We start from the raw sequence: 12,904 nt of genomic DNA, 5'->3' as shown, positions 1-12,904 counted from the left end.
CTTTTCTCACTATTAACTTTGTATTTATTAGAGATTGTATTAACAAGTTGAGAATGGCCACACTAAGTAACTATTTAGATCTAAATAGTCATTGATATATTAATACGTAGCACATGGGTTTTATTATAAAAATAGAGTAAACACAAATAATTTGATTTTTTTACTTTGACAATGTTACCTAGAATATTCCGATAAACTTTTAAAAAATATGGATAGGAAAAACTTATTAAATAAATATCTTTTTTTAACGTTAAATTTGTTTAAGAATAACCTTTATGTGAACTTTATTAAAGTAGGATGGAAATGATGGAAGAAGAATGGTTGAATAATTGTACAAATGATCTAATAAATTAATTGATTTTATTGGGTTGAAACCCTATCAAATACAAAACTAAAAACAAAGACAAATAATTTTCAAAATTTAGAGATCTATAAGAAACAAATAAGATACTATTATTCTTTTTAAAGTTCTTAAATTTATGACACACAAATCTTAAGATATTGGTGGTCCCATTATCTAGTGGTTAGGACATTGGACTTTAAATCTAGTAACTTGAGATCAAATCTAAAGTAATTGATTTTAATGTTGTTGAAACTCTATTAGATATATATAAAATAATTAATATAATTTCAGAAATTTATGAGACACAAATTTTATGAACATCTACGGTCCCATGGTCTATCGATACAAAGATGAAAGTAATGATACATTAGGAGATTGTCCCATGGTCTTCGCTGTAACGCCCAACGCTCTAATTTTCTAAACTTAATTAGTGACGTCGCCCATGCATGCATAATTTGTTACGCGGAAGCTCATCATAAATAACCTTGGAAATATTTCGTAAAGATTCATAAATCCTAAACAAACCTATCTCGGAAAATTAACCTTCAATAACTGAATTCAAAATAAATATAAATAAAACAATACTCAATGCTATAACTTAAAGACAGTCAAATAAACGGAAACTCCTAAAAATATCCCCTCTCCAACTTTCATGGTGTACTCAACTCCGTCGTCAACCATACATTGGCACCTTGCCTTTACCTGAAAAATGTAGGTATCACGTGGCTTGAGTATTTTAGGAAATACTCAGTAAGTCACCCCACTGTTGGGGTTAGGAATGCAAACACATGCAACATATGAGCGGGACCTAACTTTTCATAAAATTTACATAGCCTTGAGCACTTTTCTATTCCGGGAGGGTTAGGTATGTGGTACTCCTTCACACACGGCCCATGTACGCGTACATGGACCCACCAGGCGGGCTCGTATACATACCCCCTTGGCCTAACTTTGTCGGGCACAACGTGTTACACGTCGCCGGACACCACAGAACAGAAAAGGACCCGCATGATAGCATGGCAAACATAAATATCGTAATTCATTCTTTCGTATCATAAAGGGGTAGAATCTCGATGCACGTGACATACATATATGCATGAGGTCCCTAACATATCTAACATGGCATTACATAAGCAGTGCTAACATCGCATATACGTTTCTTACATTACATGGCATCTCACATGACTTACATTACATGACATATTACATAACATAAAAGTACATTCCAGTTGCATAAACATCTCATGATATGACTCAATAATACTACGTGTATACATGGCATCGATCAACATTTTCTTGGCATATATTACTAACATATCATTCATAACTTCACATAACATAAACAGTCAACAGTCAACATATCTCATTACATTTCATAGCATAAAAAGTCACATAATTCATACATCATATAGTCATATGACATAATAAAACATGATGCATGCATGGGCCACAGGGCACCCACCATCATACAGCATGTAGTAAACTAACTCCAACAGTAAGGTCACTTATCTCGATGGTCTTGGTTGGAGTCACTCACAGCTAGCTAGTCCCAAAGGTTAAATACGTCCTATAATAACCACATAAAAACTTTAGAACCTTACATAACATAACCTAGCTAAATCTCATGCTATTTATCAAAATAAACTCCCAACTCAATCTGTCTTTGACGGTTAGGAATCATACTGACTTCATATGGTAAAACTAAGGGCAGAAACGACTTTGAGTGGATCGAAAACCTTGGAATTGATATATTATAGTGATACCGAACAGTCGAACCGACCAACTAAGCCGCCAAGCCAAGCCGTCGTACACGTCAAGCCGAGCCGAGAGCACTTGTGCAGAGCTGAGACCAAGGCTGCAGCGCGCGTTCGTGTTGAGCCAAAATGCACAGGGCCTGCGTTCGTTCTATGGGCCGGTTCAGATGCCAAAACCCAACCCGACTCTACTTCTTCTTCGCCCGAACCCTCACGAAAACCCTAATCTAATCTGCTGCTGCCGCCGATGACACAATCCTTTCCATTTCCGACGATTGTACGTGGCATCCACCTCCTTCGTTTCGATAGTTTTCCTACTTTGACGCAGCGATTCCGACGTCGACGCTAACTTCCACTTGACTCTTCCTCTAAAACATTAACACAATCGATTTCGAGAACTCGTCGAACAAGAAACTACCCAGCAAACCAACCCACACGTTTTTCTGGCTAACACTCTCGATTTTTCTCGTACTCTCAGACACGCTCGAAAACACAAAAAAGTTTGGGGAGCAAAAGTCGTTTTCAAGGAAGGAGAAGAGTTGAATATAGGAATATAAAATGTTTTATAATTTTGTCGGTTAGTAACTTGTCAGAAATCATGCACCTTTTCCATCGAGAATAAATGCATGGCATAATATCTTTTCATTATGGCAGCAAAATAAAATCTCAACCTAAAATCTAAAAGAAATAAAATTATGAATCCTTACATTCGCCTTGAGCATTTCTCCCCTCGATTTCTTTATGAAACTTAATGATGGTGATGTCTTAAAGAACGTGGTCTTAATTTTTGGAATTCGATTTCTTTCATGCATAGTAGTAATGTCATGTATGGTGTGACGACATTGTTTAATAGAAAAATAGAGTAGTTAGTTATAAGAACCATGAAAAAAAAGGGATAAAAATCTATGTCCTTTGACTGGTGTAGATATTTTTTACGGATTATCCAGAAAGTTCAATCTCAAAATCGTAGTGATTCTGAAGCTCTCAATGTCAATTTAAGCTTCCCGTATAAAGTTGAAAGCTTAGGCAATAGTTTGGAACAAGAATCGAGCTCTCAATAGTAGGTAATAAGCGTTTAGATTTTAGGTCTCCTACTCTCAGATTTCTTCCAAATTCGAGAGCAATTCTACACTATTTCTCTTCAAACTTGTTCTTTCAATGCTGAAAGTGCCTAGAAATCATTCCCCCAATCCAATTCGCCATTGAAGAGCTTCAACGAAAACTCAAAATTTCAATCCGAGGATACACGAGAATACGTGAAGCAAGGACGATCCCAATCGCACCTCCAAGGAATGTTTCCATAGAAGACAACGAAAAGAAATTACCTCAAGAACAAGCCCAATTGAAGAAAATCCGTTTTGAGCTCAAATTAGGGGTAGTTTTCAAAATCCTATCTACGGTCTCTTTTCCTTCAAATTAAGGATTCCTTTAGCTTCCGAGAAAGAAGTTATTTTACTCCATTTTTACCAACTATGAAGCCAAGAAAGTTAACTTTGCAAAAACTACACTTATTAACATTAGTATAAAGTTTATCTTTCCTAAGCATAGTCAAAACTTACTTTAACATGCTTCAAATGCTCATACAAAGTCTTTGAATAGATTAAAATATCATCAAATTGTACAACAACATACTTTCTTTAATATTCTCTCAAAACATGATTCATTAAGCCCATAAATGTACTAAGAGCATTATTAACCCAAGAGGCATGACAAGTCATTCATACAATCCAACCTCAGTTTTGAAAGCTTTTTTCCATTCATCTCGTATATGCCTTCTAATTTAATGATATCCAGATTTCAAATCAATCTTTGTAAATAGATATGAACCATGCAATTCATCAAGCATATGGTCTAGCCTAGGAATAGGATGTCGATACTTTATAGTGATTTTGTTGATGGCTCAAGAATCCACGCACATGTGCCACGTTCAATCTTTCTTTGGCATCAATAAGACTGGTATAGATCATGAACTCAAACTCTCTCGTATATACCCCTTCTCCATGAGCTCCCCAACTTGCCTTTGAATTTCTTTAGTCTCAGTTGGGTTTGCTCTACAGTTGGCCTATTAGGAATGACTGCCCCCGTAATGAAATCTATTTTATGTTCGATATCTCTAATGGGAGGTAGCCCTTTAGGTACTTCATCTTTGAACAATTCTCAAATTCTTGTAAAAGTGATTGAAACATACAACGCAAATAAAAATTGTTATCGTTAGAGACCAAACATTCTTACTTGTACTTAAGTATAAAGAGGGTTTTTGTGAAAACATTGCGCTTCTAACCTCTCCAACTCTAGCCAAACAACTCACTTTCTTTCATTTTTTTTTTCAATTTCATTATTCTTTTCACTATTTTTAATCTTTCAATTCCTCCTCATTCTCTTGAATTTTTCTTCAACTAGCTCATCTTGGTCCCTTTCCTCACTATGTATGACAACTTGTCCATTCTTTATGATCATGACTCACTTGTTAGAACAATCACGACTAATATGACTTCCTTGTATTCCTCCACTTCCTCTTTACCCTTGGATGTCTCATCTTTGTTCTTTTTTCAACCTTATACTTGCCTCTAACCTTGAAATTTATCCTTTCAATATCTGCATTTTTTTTCCAAGCATTGTAAGTAATAGACTTAGAAATAACATACCTCTTGGAGTTCTCCTTCTCTCAAGCTAGTTGCCCTTCGATTTTCATAGCATGGTGCAACATTTCTTGCATGTCAAAGTACGCTTGCCTATCCACTTGGTGAGCAAGTTTTCAGTTCATCCCACCGAGGAATCTAGCTATCGTATCCTCTTCATCTTTATCAATGTATGCTCTATTCATAAGAGCATCAATTTTTGTGTAATATTCTTCCTTTGGATCCCTGTTTCAGAATTTACAGTTTTTGCTTGAGTACTCGAGAATAATGCTTTGGAATGTATCTTTTTCTCATTAATGTCTTCAATTCCTCCCACGTTTTAATTGGTTCTTCATAATTTCTCCTCCACTCTATTTTCAAAGATGTTCACGATATATTAGCGAAATCACAAAATTCAGCCACAACAAGCTTCAATTTTCTTTCTTCACTGAAATTGTTGCCATCGAAAACATGATCAATTTTTCTCTCATATTCCAAATACTCCTCTGAATCAGATCTCCCATAAAAAGTTGGAATTTTAAGCTTTACCCCCAACTCCTCTTTCTTCTCCTCTCTCGTATTCATACTCCCTCTCAATTCTTTTCGGTGCTAAAATTTCTCTACACCTTCTTCTGACTCTTTCTCTCCCACCCCTACGACTATGTCCCACTAAAAGAGTGAAATTTTCATCTTCTTCATTTTCAACTCTTTCACTCAAGAGTAATTTCCATCCTTGAAGATTACCTAAGACTATTTCAATTCACTCCATCCGGTTTTTCGATGTACTAATAACTTGATTAAAACGAGTAATAGTTCTGACTTGTGCTTCTCTCCACCTAGCTTCATGATCCCCCCTCCATTTCCTTCGTCTTAGTTCATGATTGTACAAACAATAGTTAAATATGTTTAAGATCTCACATACACAACTCACTAATTTTACACTCAGGGACACTCGTGTGTATTACACACAAAGGTAGGCTATCTGAGAAAGTGACTAAATTATGATCAAGGTAGGCTAATACATGGTCTCGGTAGGGAGTGCTCCTAAGCTAGGCCATAAAGAAACCTTGGGCTCTAATACCACTTTATAAGGATCGGGCTATCGTGATGGTTCTAAAAGATGGGTAAATTTTTTGTGAAAAAAACAAAAGATTTTAAAAAATTATATTTACGTAATATCAAAATAAAGTTTATACATAAGTATTTAAAACACGACATATAGTTAAAACACAAATTAAGGAATGGGCACAAAACATTTTAAAACAAATGGGTTGAGGACAACGAGTGAGGTTTGTCTATGGCACCTACTTCAGAGTCCGCTCCCGACCTTGACCAACTCCTTATTACCTAAAAAGAGTAGAGAATAAAGAATGAGACAAAGACTCTGTAAGTAGCCTACTTGTAGGTTCTTAATCGTGTCCTTAATATTCTAGGGTACCACATTCTTTGTTGTGGTCTTGTTCTTGTTCTTGTTATTGGTTTAAGTACTTAAGTTCTCCAATTCTTGTTCTTGAGTTGGGGTTCTTATCTTGATTATCCTGAGTACCTTGGTCCCTGGATTATGAAACGTTGGTTATTATTAAGGATATTTAGTAATAAATTATAGTTTACCATATATATTATATTTGATATTTTATTATAAGAAAAATATCTAATATTTGCCTTATTACCATAGGTATCTTTTCATTTATTGTTATTTCCATTTATTACTATTTCCATATCCTTGTAATTTATTTGATTATAAATAAGATATTTTTCACACCATTTAGGTGTGGTGAATTATGCAAACATTCACCGTTATTCTTTAAGGGTATTGGTTCTTGTCCTTAGAACTTGGATCTTGATCCATGTTCAAGACCTGGATATTTCTCTTGTTCCTGATACTTTCTTTGTTCTTGTTCTGTTCTTGATTCGTTCTCCAAGACACTCCCCCTAGGATTTACGGCACTAGCTATGCATCTAGCAATCCTGTGTCCAAGGGTTCATGCGTTCCAAGCGATAGTCTTAACGTACGTTCATGGCTTCATGGGTTCCAAGCGACGTAGTCTTAACCCGCATTTTAGGGTTTGCCCTCCGATACCGTCTACTAACCTATGCCCAAGGCTTCATGCATTCCAAGCGGCATAGTTTGAAAAACAACATCCAAGACTTTTTAAGTTCCAAAAGATGTAGTCTAATCGTGAATCAAGGGCTTGCCCTATGATACAGTCTGACCACCTACGCTCAAGGCTTCATGCTTCCAAGCAGCGTAGTCTAAGTCATGAGCACGTTGTACCGTGGGAGGTCTTAGGAGTTTTTGATTTTTGGCTAGGGTAACTTACTATCTTCTTGTTCCATCATGGCCTAGACTAATCCCCATGATAAACCATAAAGGTCATGTGGTCGGTGCATACATGAACATGGAATCCTGCAAAGCTTTTGGGCCAATCATGAACATGGCATATTAGGAGGTCATTGGTCATTTTGGACATGATTAGAGTTTTTGTGTCTGAGGACCTTGGTCCTTATCCTTGAGTAGTACCATGCATTCTTCTTACTTAGGTAGTTGTAAAGCTTGTGTGGTATTGTTCTTGTTTCTCAATCTTGTAAGTTTCTAAGGTTCGTAATTTCTCGAGGCATAAGTTGAAACTTGCATTTGTAACCATATGAACCCATCTTAGCATGAGTTGTTCTAGAAGATCATAGATTCTTAGGGAGTTCTTTAGAGGGTTCTATAAGAGTCTTGATTCTTGTGGTGTTTCCTTGTAGGCGATTCTTGGGTCCTAACTTGGTTTAGGTTCCAAACTTGCTCCAATCAACTTGAAACCTCAAACATATCTTCATGTCCTTCATAATAGACCTTATAAGAAGTACGAAACAATTTGGAGCACGTATAGACCTTGGATTTTCATAAGACTTCCTAGGGCCATTTTGGTCATTTTATCCATCATTCATGGTTTTTTTACTTAACGTGTTCCAATGGCTTTCAAATTTTCATAAGTCATCCTAAGAGTTCATTTAGTGAGTTATTTTAACGTTACTTAAATCCTGAGCATTTTGATCAATTTAGGACCTTAACTCACCGTTCTTTTTATTTTTCTTTCATATATCCTAAATTTATACTTATGTTAGGGTTCATATGGAAAATCCAATGGATTCCTACAAGTATTTTTTAACAAAACGTTCGAGGTCACTACTTACCTCGTCGTGGACATTTGGGATTTTCGTTCTTGAGCATCCAGTATCTGAATTATCTCAAATTTCCTTCCACGAACTCCTTATTTTGTCTAGTTTCTAGAACCATAAAGATTTTCTTGAGAATGATCAGGAAGGAGGTTAAAATTAAGAAAACCGAGGGAAGGTCAACATATACCTATCTTTGACTTTTATTGGCCAAAGTTTGACCTTTGACTTTGGACTTCATCTTCTTCCTTGGTAGCTAGAAAAATTTGGATTTTTTCCTATAAGACCCCTTTACTTTTACCTTTTTACAGCTATATATAGACATCTAGTGGATTCGATTGTTCCACGAAACCTTTAGATGAAGTTTCAAGCAAGAAGTAGAAAACAAGTTCATACCTTTTCGTGGTCTGTAGCACAGGTTATAACCTTCCAAAGTTCGTCGGAAAACATTTTTCTCGCCTGAGTATATCTAGAAACCTTTTGTTGGGTACCTAATTATAAAATGTTTCAGTGCCTGATTCCTTCACGAAACTTGTTGTAAATCCTATATGAAATATGTAGGTGTTGGTAGGAAGGAAAATGATTAACCATAACACTCGAATTTTGAAGAAATCAGTGAAAGAAAAACTTATAATCTAAGAGCTTCAAACTCGATTCTTGTCTTAAAACTTTGTCCCAACTTCAGACTTTATTGGGGAAGATTCCACCTGTTGGGTTTTATGTCCTAAAACTCATAGTTTGTAAACAAAAACATATTCTATTTTCAATAAAGTTATTATTGTTGTTTATCCAGTAAAGATTGTTAATGAATAAAGTGAACTTTACGATTATTAATCTTAAATCCAATAAACTAAGAACACTCTGACTATAGTATGATTACCTGAACTATATGTATTGACATAAGTGTGGATCAAGTTCAAGTATATAGTCAAAATGATCTATAGTGCAGGGATAAGGCCGAGTACCTTATCCAGGGGACACTATGGATGCGGCCCACTTTTGTATATGACATAAACAATATGATCACTAAATTGTACATGCGAAGACATGTGAGTGGGGGCGTCCTATGCAATGAGTATTGCATAAGATCGGACCATGTAGAAAATCACTCTCACTTTATAATGTCACTTACAACTGAGATTGATTTTCTTTTCTTTCGATGACTTAGGTAACTCGATTTTAATCCTGACCTAACCATGAACTCCTGTTTATTTGGAATTATCCTTAGATTTACATGGGTGAGAGTGACTCAAGTTCGTCGACTCAATAGGCCTCTCATTTCAGGGGTTAGGCTGGGTGAATAACTAGGGACGTGGGGTGCAAGATGGAATTCACTCTTATCTACTTTAAGGGATAGAAGAGAGGTAGTTCCCTTAAGCACGGACTCTAGGTCTTGAACAAGGGGCCCCATCCTCTCATTAGCCTGAAAGGGATTCAGTTTACTAGTTGGACCACAAACCAATTGTTTATTACAGTATCAGTGAGACATAAGGAACAAGAAGTAACTTTAGGGGTAAAACAGTAAATTGACCCAGCTCTAGTTACGAACAACCTGTGAATGATCGACTTAATCATGGCTATATCAAATAGACATAAATATATCGAACAACCTGTGAATGATCGACTTACTAATCATGACTATATCAAATAGACATAAATATATCTATAGTGAGGGAAGTGCAACTACTAGGCTATAGTAGAATGTCTTAGTAGTTAACGAATGTTGGTTAACAAGGTTAATGAGTTTAACCGGTTAATCTTGTATCGTTGGAGCCCATGATCTATAGGTCCATTAGGTCCCTCTGTTAGCTCATATCAGACTAAACCAAAGAACAATGTGACGAGTGAGTTCGAATTCAAATTAGAGAGATTGCACTACATATATACGATATATTTGACCGCATTTTTGTTTTATCTACGAATTAAACTAAAAGAGAGAATCTGAGATATTTAAATAAGATTTAAATATCTAAATCAAATGTGTCGGAATTAATTGGGATTGACATTTGAATTAATATTAAATATTAATTAAATAGTTTAATCATTTAATATTACTTTAATTTGAAATTAATAATTCAAATTAATTGTTGAATGAAAATGAAGAAAGTCAAAATGTTGACTTCATTTAATGCATGTTTTAGTTAGTGGAATTTTGAGGTATCAAAATTTGGTTTAACCAAACTTACATGCTTGTCAAATAAACCCCACAAATTTTAGTGGAATTTTGAGTGTCAAAATTTGATGAACTCATTGTATGCTTGCCACATAATCCCAAACATTTGAATGAAATTTTGAGTTTAAAAATTTGGTGATCTCAAATTTGCATGAACAGGCAAACATGACTCTATAAATAGAGTGATCATATTACATGGAAGTTCTTCCAAGGGAAAAACCTTGGAAAAAAGAAATCTCACAAATTCTCTCTTCATATATGCTAAATCCCTCCCAAGTTTAGTCACTCACCGGATTTCACAATCTCGTTCCAAGGCCGGAGAATAGTGGAGAAGACACTAGTGGAGGTTCGAAACCAGTTCATGAGGAAAAAAAAACTTGAGCGACAAAAGGTTAGTATTCAAACTCATTTAGTTTTAATGCTTTTGAACATGCTAGCTAATTTACTATAATTGATGTACTTAGAGTGCCTAAGATCCAAATTGGGTCCGCATGTGTTCTATTAACACCATCAATTGGTATTAGAGCATGGTTTTAGGCACTTTATTTACATTAATTTGAGCATGGTGGGTACTATTTCATGAATGAAATATTGTGGTTGCTAAAGTGGATGTTTTTTGTTTTGCATTTTTTTATGCTTCCATTTGATGCAATTCTTGTAACAAGCCTAATGTCTATGAGCTTTAATGAGTGAAGAAAGGTCTGTAATTTTTATGGAGTCATTAGAGTCCATTTTAGGTTATAATTGATCAAAAATTGAAGAGATAGCAAGCTGAACCAAAGAAGAAGATGGAAGAGGCAGTACGAGTGTTTTTTCTACCTTTGGGGTCCTGTTCAACGTTTTTAAGGGTTGGTTCTCCCAGCTCGTGATCCTCATGTGCGGTTCAAGTTATTTTTAATTATTAATGTAATAATTTAGTTAATTTCTTGCTTTAAAATTTCAAAACCAATCCACTTTAGTGTGTTTAATGAATTATGCATTATGAATGTATGTTTTAATTAAATAGAAAATGTATATGCATAAAGTATGTCATATAGATTTAAAATCCTACCATAGGCTAAGCATGTTTCATGCATTCCAGGTATGTTATGAGTGTTATAATATATAGTATACATGTTTAGAGTTTCAGAAGTGATAGATATATATTGTTATATTATTGCATGGAATGGATGATTATGCAATTGTTATATAAAGCATTTTCCTTGCATTTTCCTTTCTTCATTCCTCCGTATCAAAACTCGTTGTCTACATCTTGTTTCTTCTCCTTCTTTCTCATGATGTTAACTGTCTTTGTACGTTTGATCCTACCCCTCTATCTCACTAGTGTTGTGTATGTTGGATCCCATGGTCGTCATCTCGACATCATCATTTGTGCAGAGGTGCCTAGCCTTTACCTAAAAACTAAGAGCAGCGCATGTCTTGAGTATTTTAAGAAATACTCATTAAGTAACTCCGCCACTTCTCTACTCACGCAAACACATGAAATCATGGTTATCATAAAATATCATTTCATGGCCTTGGTCTCATATTCGTGTCCGAGTAGAATTTGATGTGCATACTTCTCTACTCACGACTTACATACACACACATTTGCTCCCATGCGAGCTCGCATACCTACCTATTGACCTGGGCTTCAACTAGCATACACTCACACTATTGGTATACCATGGAGGGAAGGGAGTGCACCATAACATCCTAACAAGTCATAACATAATAAGCAAATATATAACCGATCAAAAGGTATCACTCACACTCCACCTCAAAGTTCATTTAGAGTAGGTAGACTTATTACCATCGCTAGAAGGAGGGTTTGAGAACCTTCAACCTTGTGGTTAACAACCACACGCTCTAACCAACTGAGCTATTCCAGCTAATTCTTCGTCATAGCTCAAGCCCACCACATCCTTATATGGAATGTTTCATCCCCTCTCCAACCAATGTTGGATCTCACAATCCACTCTCCTTGGGGGCCCAACGTCCTTGCTGGCACAACGCTTGGTGACTTACTTTGATAGCTTTCGTAATAGCCGAAACCCACAGCTAACAAATATTGTCCGATTTTGCCCATTACGTATCATCATCAGCCCTACTTACAATTCTAAAATGAGTCTACTAGGGAGAGGTTTCCACACTCTTCTAAGGAATGCTTCGTTCCCATTTCCAGCCACTAAAAAATATTATCCATTTTTTACCGTAACAAATCGTCGTCAGAATCACAGTTTAAAAACACGCTACTAGAGATGATAACAGACACTTATAAGTTATTCTTCATTCTCCTCTCAAATCAATGCGGGATCAGAGGGCATGGGTTCAAATCCCACTTCTGACAACTCAAATAAAGGTAAAATAAAAATACAATAGCATATCATTTTTTGAAATCAATTGAACTCACTGAAGATTTAAAATTGTCACGACATGATTTTTCAAGCATATAAGAACGGTAATAACTCAATTTTAAAGACTTCAAAGCACAACTATAATAACTCAACTTTCTAAGGCTTTAAATCATTAATCATGACACAGAAAAATTTCATAAAAATTGAAAGGAGATTCGAAAACTAATGACAATAATTTGTAACACATAGAACTAACGTGACAAAGAAAAATTTGATAAAAATTGGAACGAGATTTGAAAACTAAGGACAACAACTTGTACATATAGAACGGATGGCTCGGGACGACCCTCCTCTGTGACCTTAACTAAAAATTAGTGATCACCCAAAAAGGAAAAGTAATATCTAGTGCAACTAAATAAGTAACCTACTTGTAGGCGGTAATCGAGTCCTTGATCGAGCGAGTTGCCACGGGTTTTTCTTTAGGTTATAGAATGTTCAGGTGTAGATTATATGTAACG

General features: G+C 35.6%; 1 non-coding gene across 1 annotated transcript; it reads right to left on the bottom strand.

The window, feature by feature from the left end:
- Positions 1-11,845: 11,845 nt before the first annotated feature.
- Positions 11,846-11,921, bottom strand: TRNAN-GUU. Its single transcript has one exon. It is a non-coding gene; the product is annotated as a tRNA-Asn (tRNA).
- Positions 11,922-12,904: the final 983 nt, after the last annotated feature.

The sequence above is a fragment of the Cucurbita maxima genome, unplaced genomic scaffold (genome assembly GCF_002738345.1).
Source record: "Cucurbita maxima cultivar Rimu unplaced genomic scaffold, Cmax_1.0 Cma_Scf00201, whole genome shotgun sequence".
Classification (NCBI taxonomy): Eukaryota; Viridiplantae; Streptophyta; class Magnoliopsida; order Cucurbitales; family Cucurbitaceae; genus Cucurbita; species Cucurbita maxima.
Note: the sequence above shows the minus strand (reverse complement) of the source record. Positions and strands in the feature narration are given on the sequence as shown.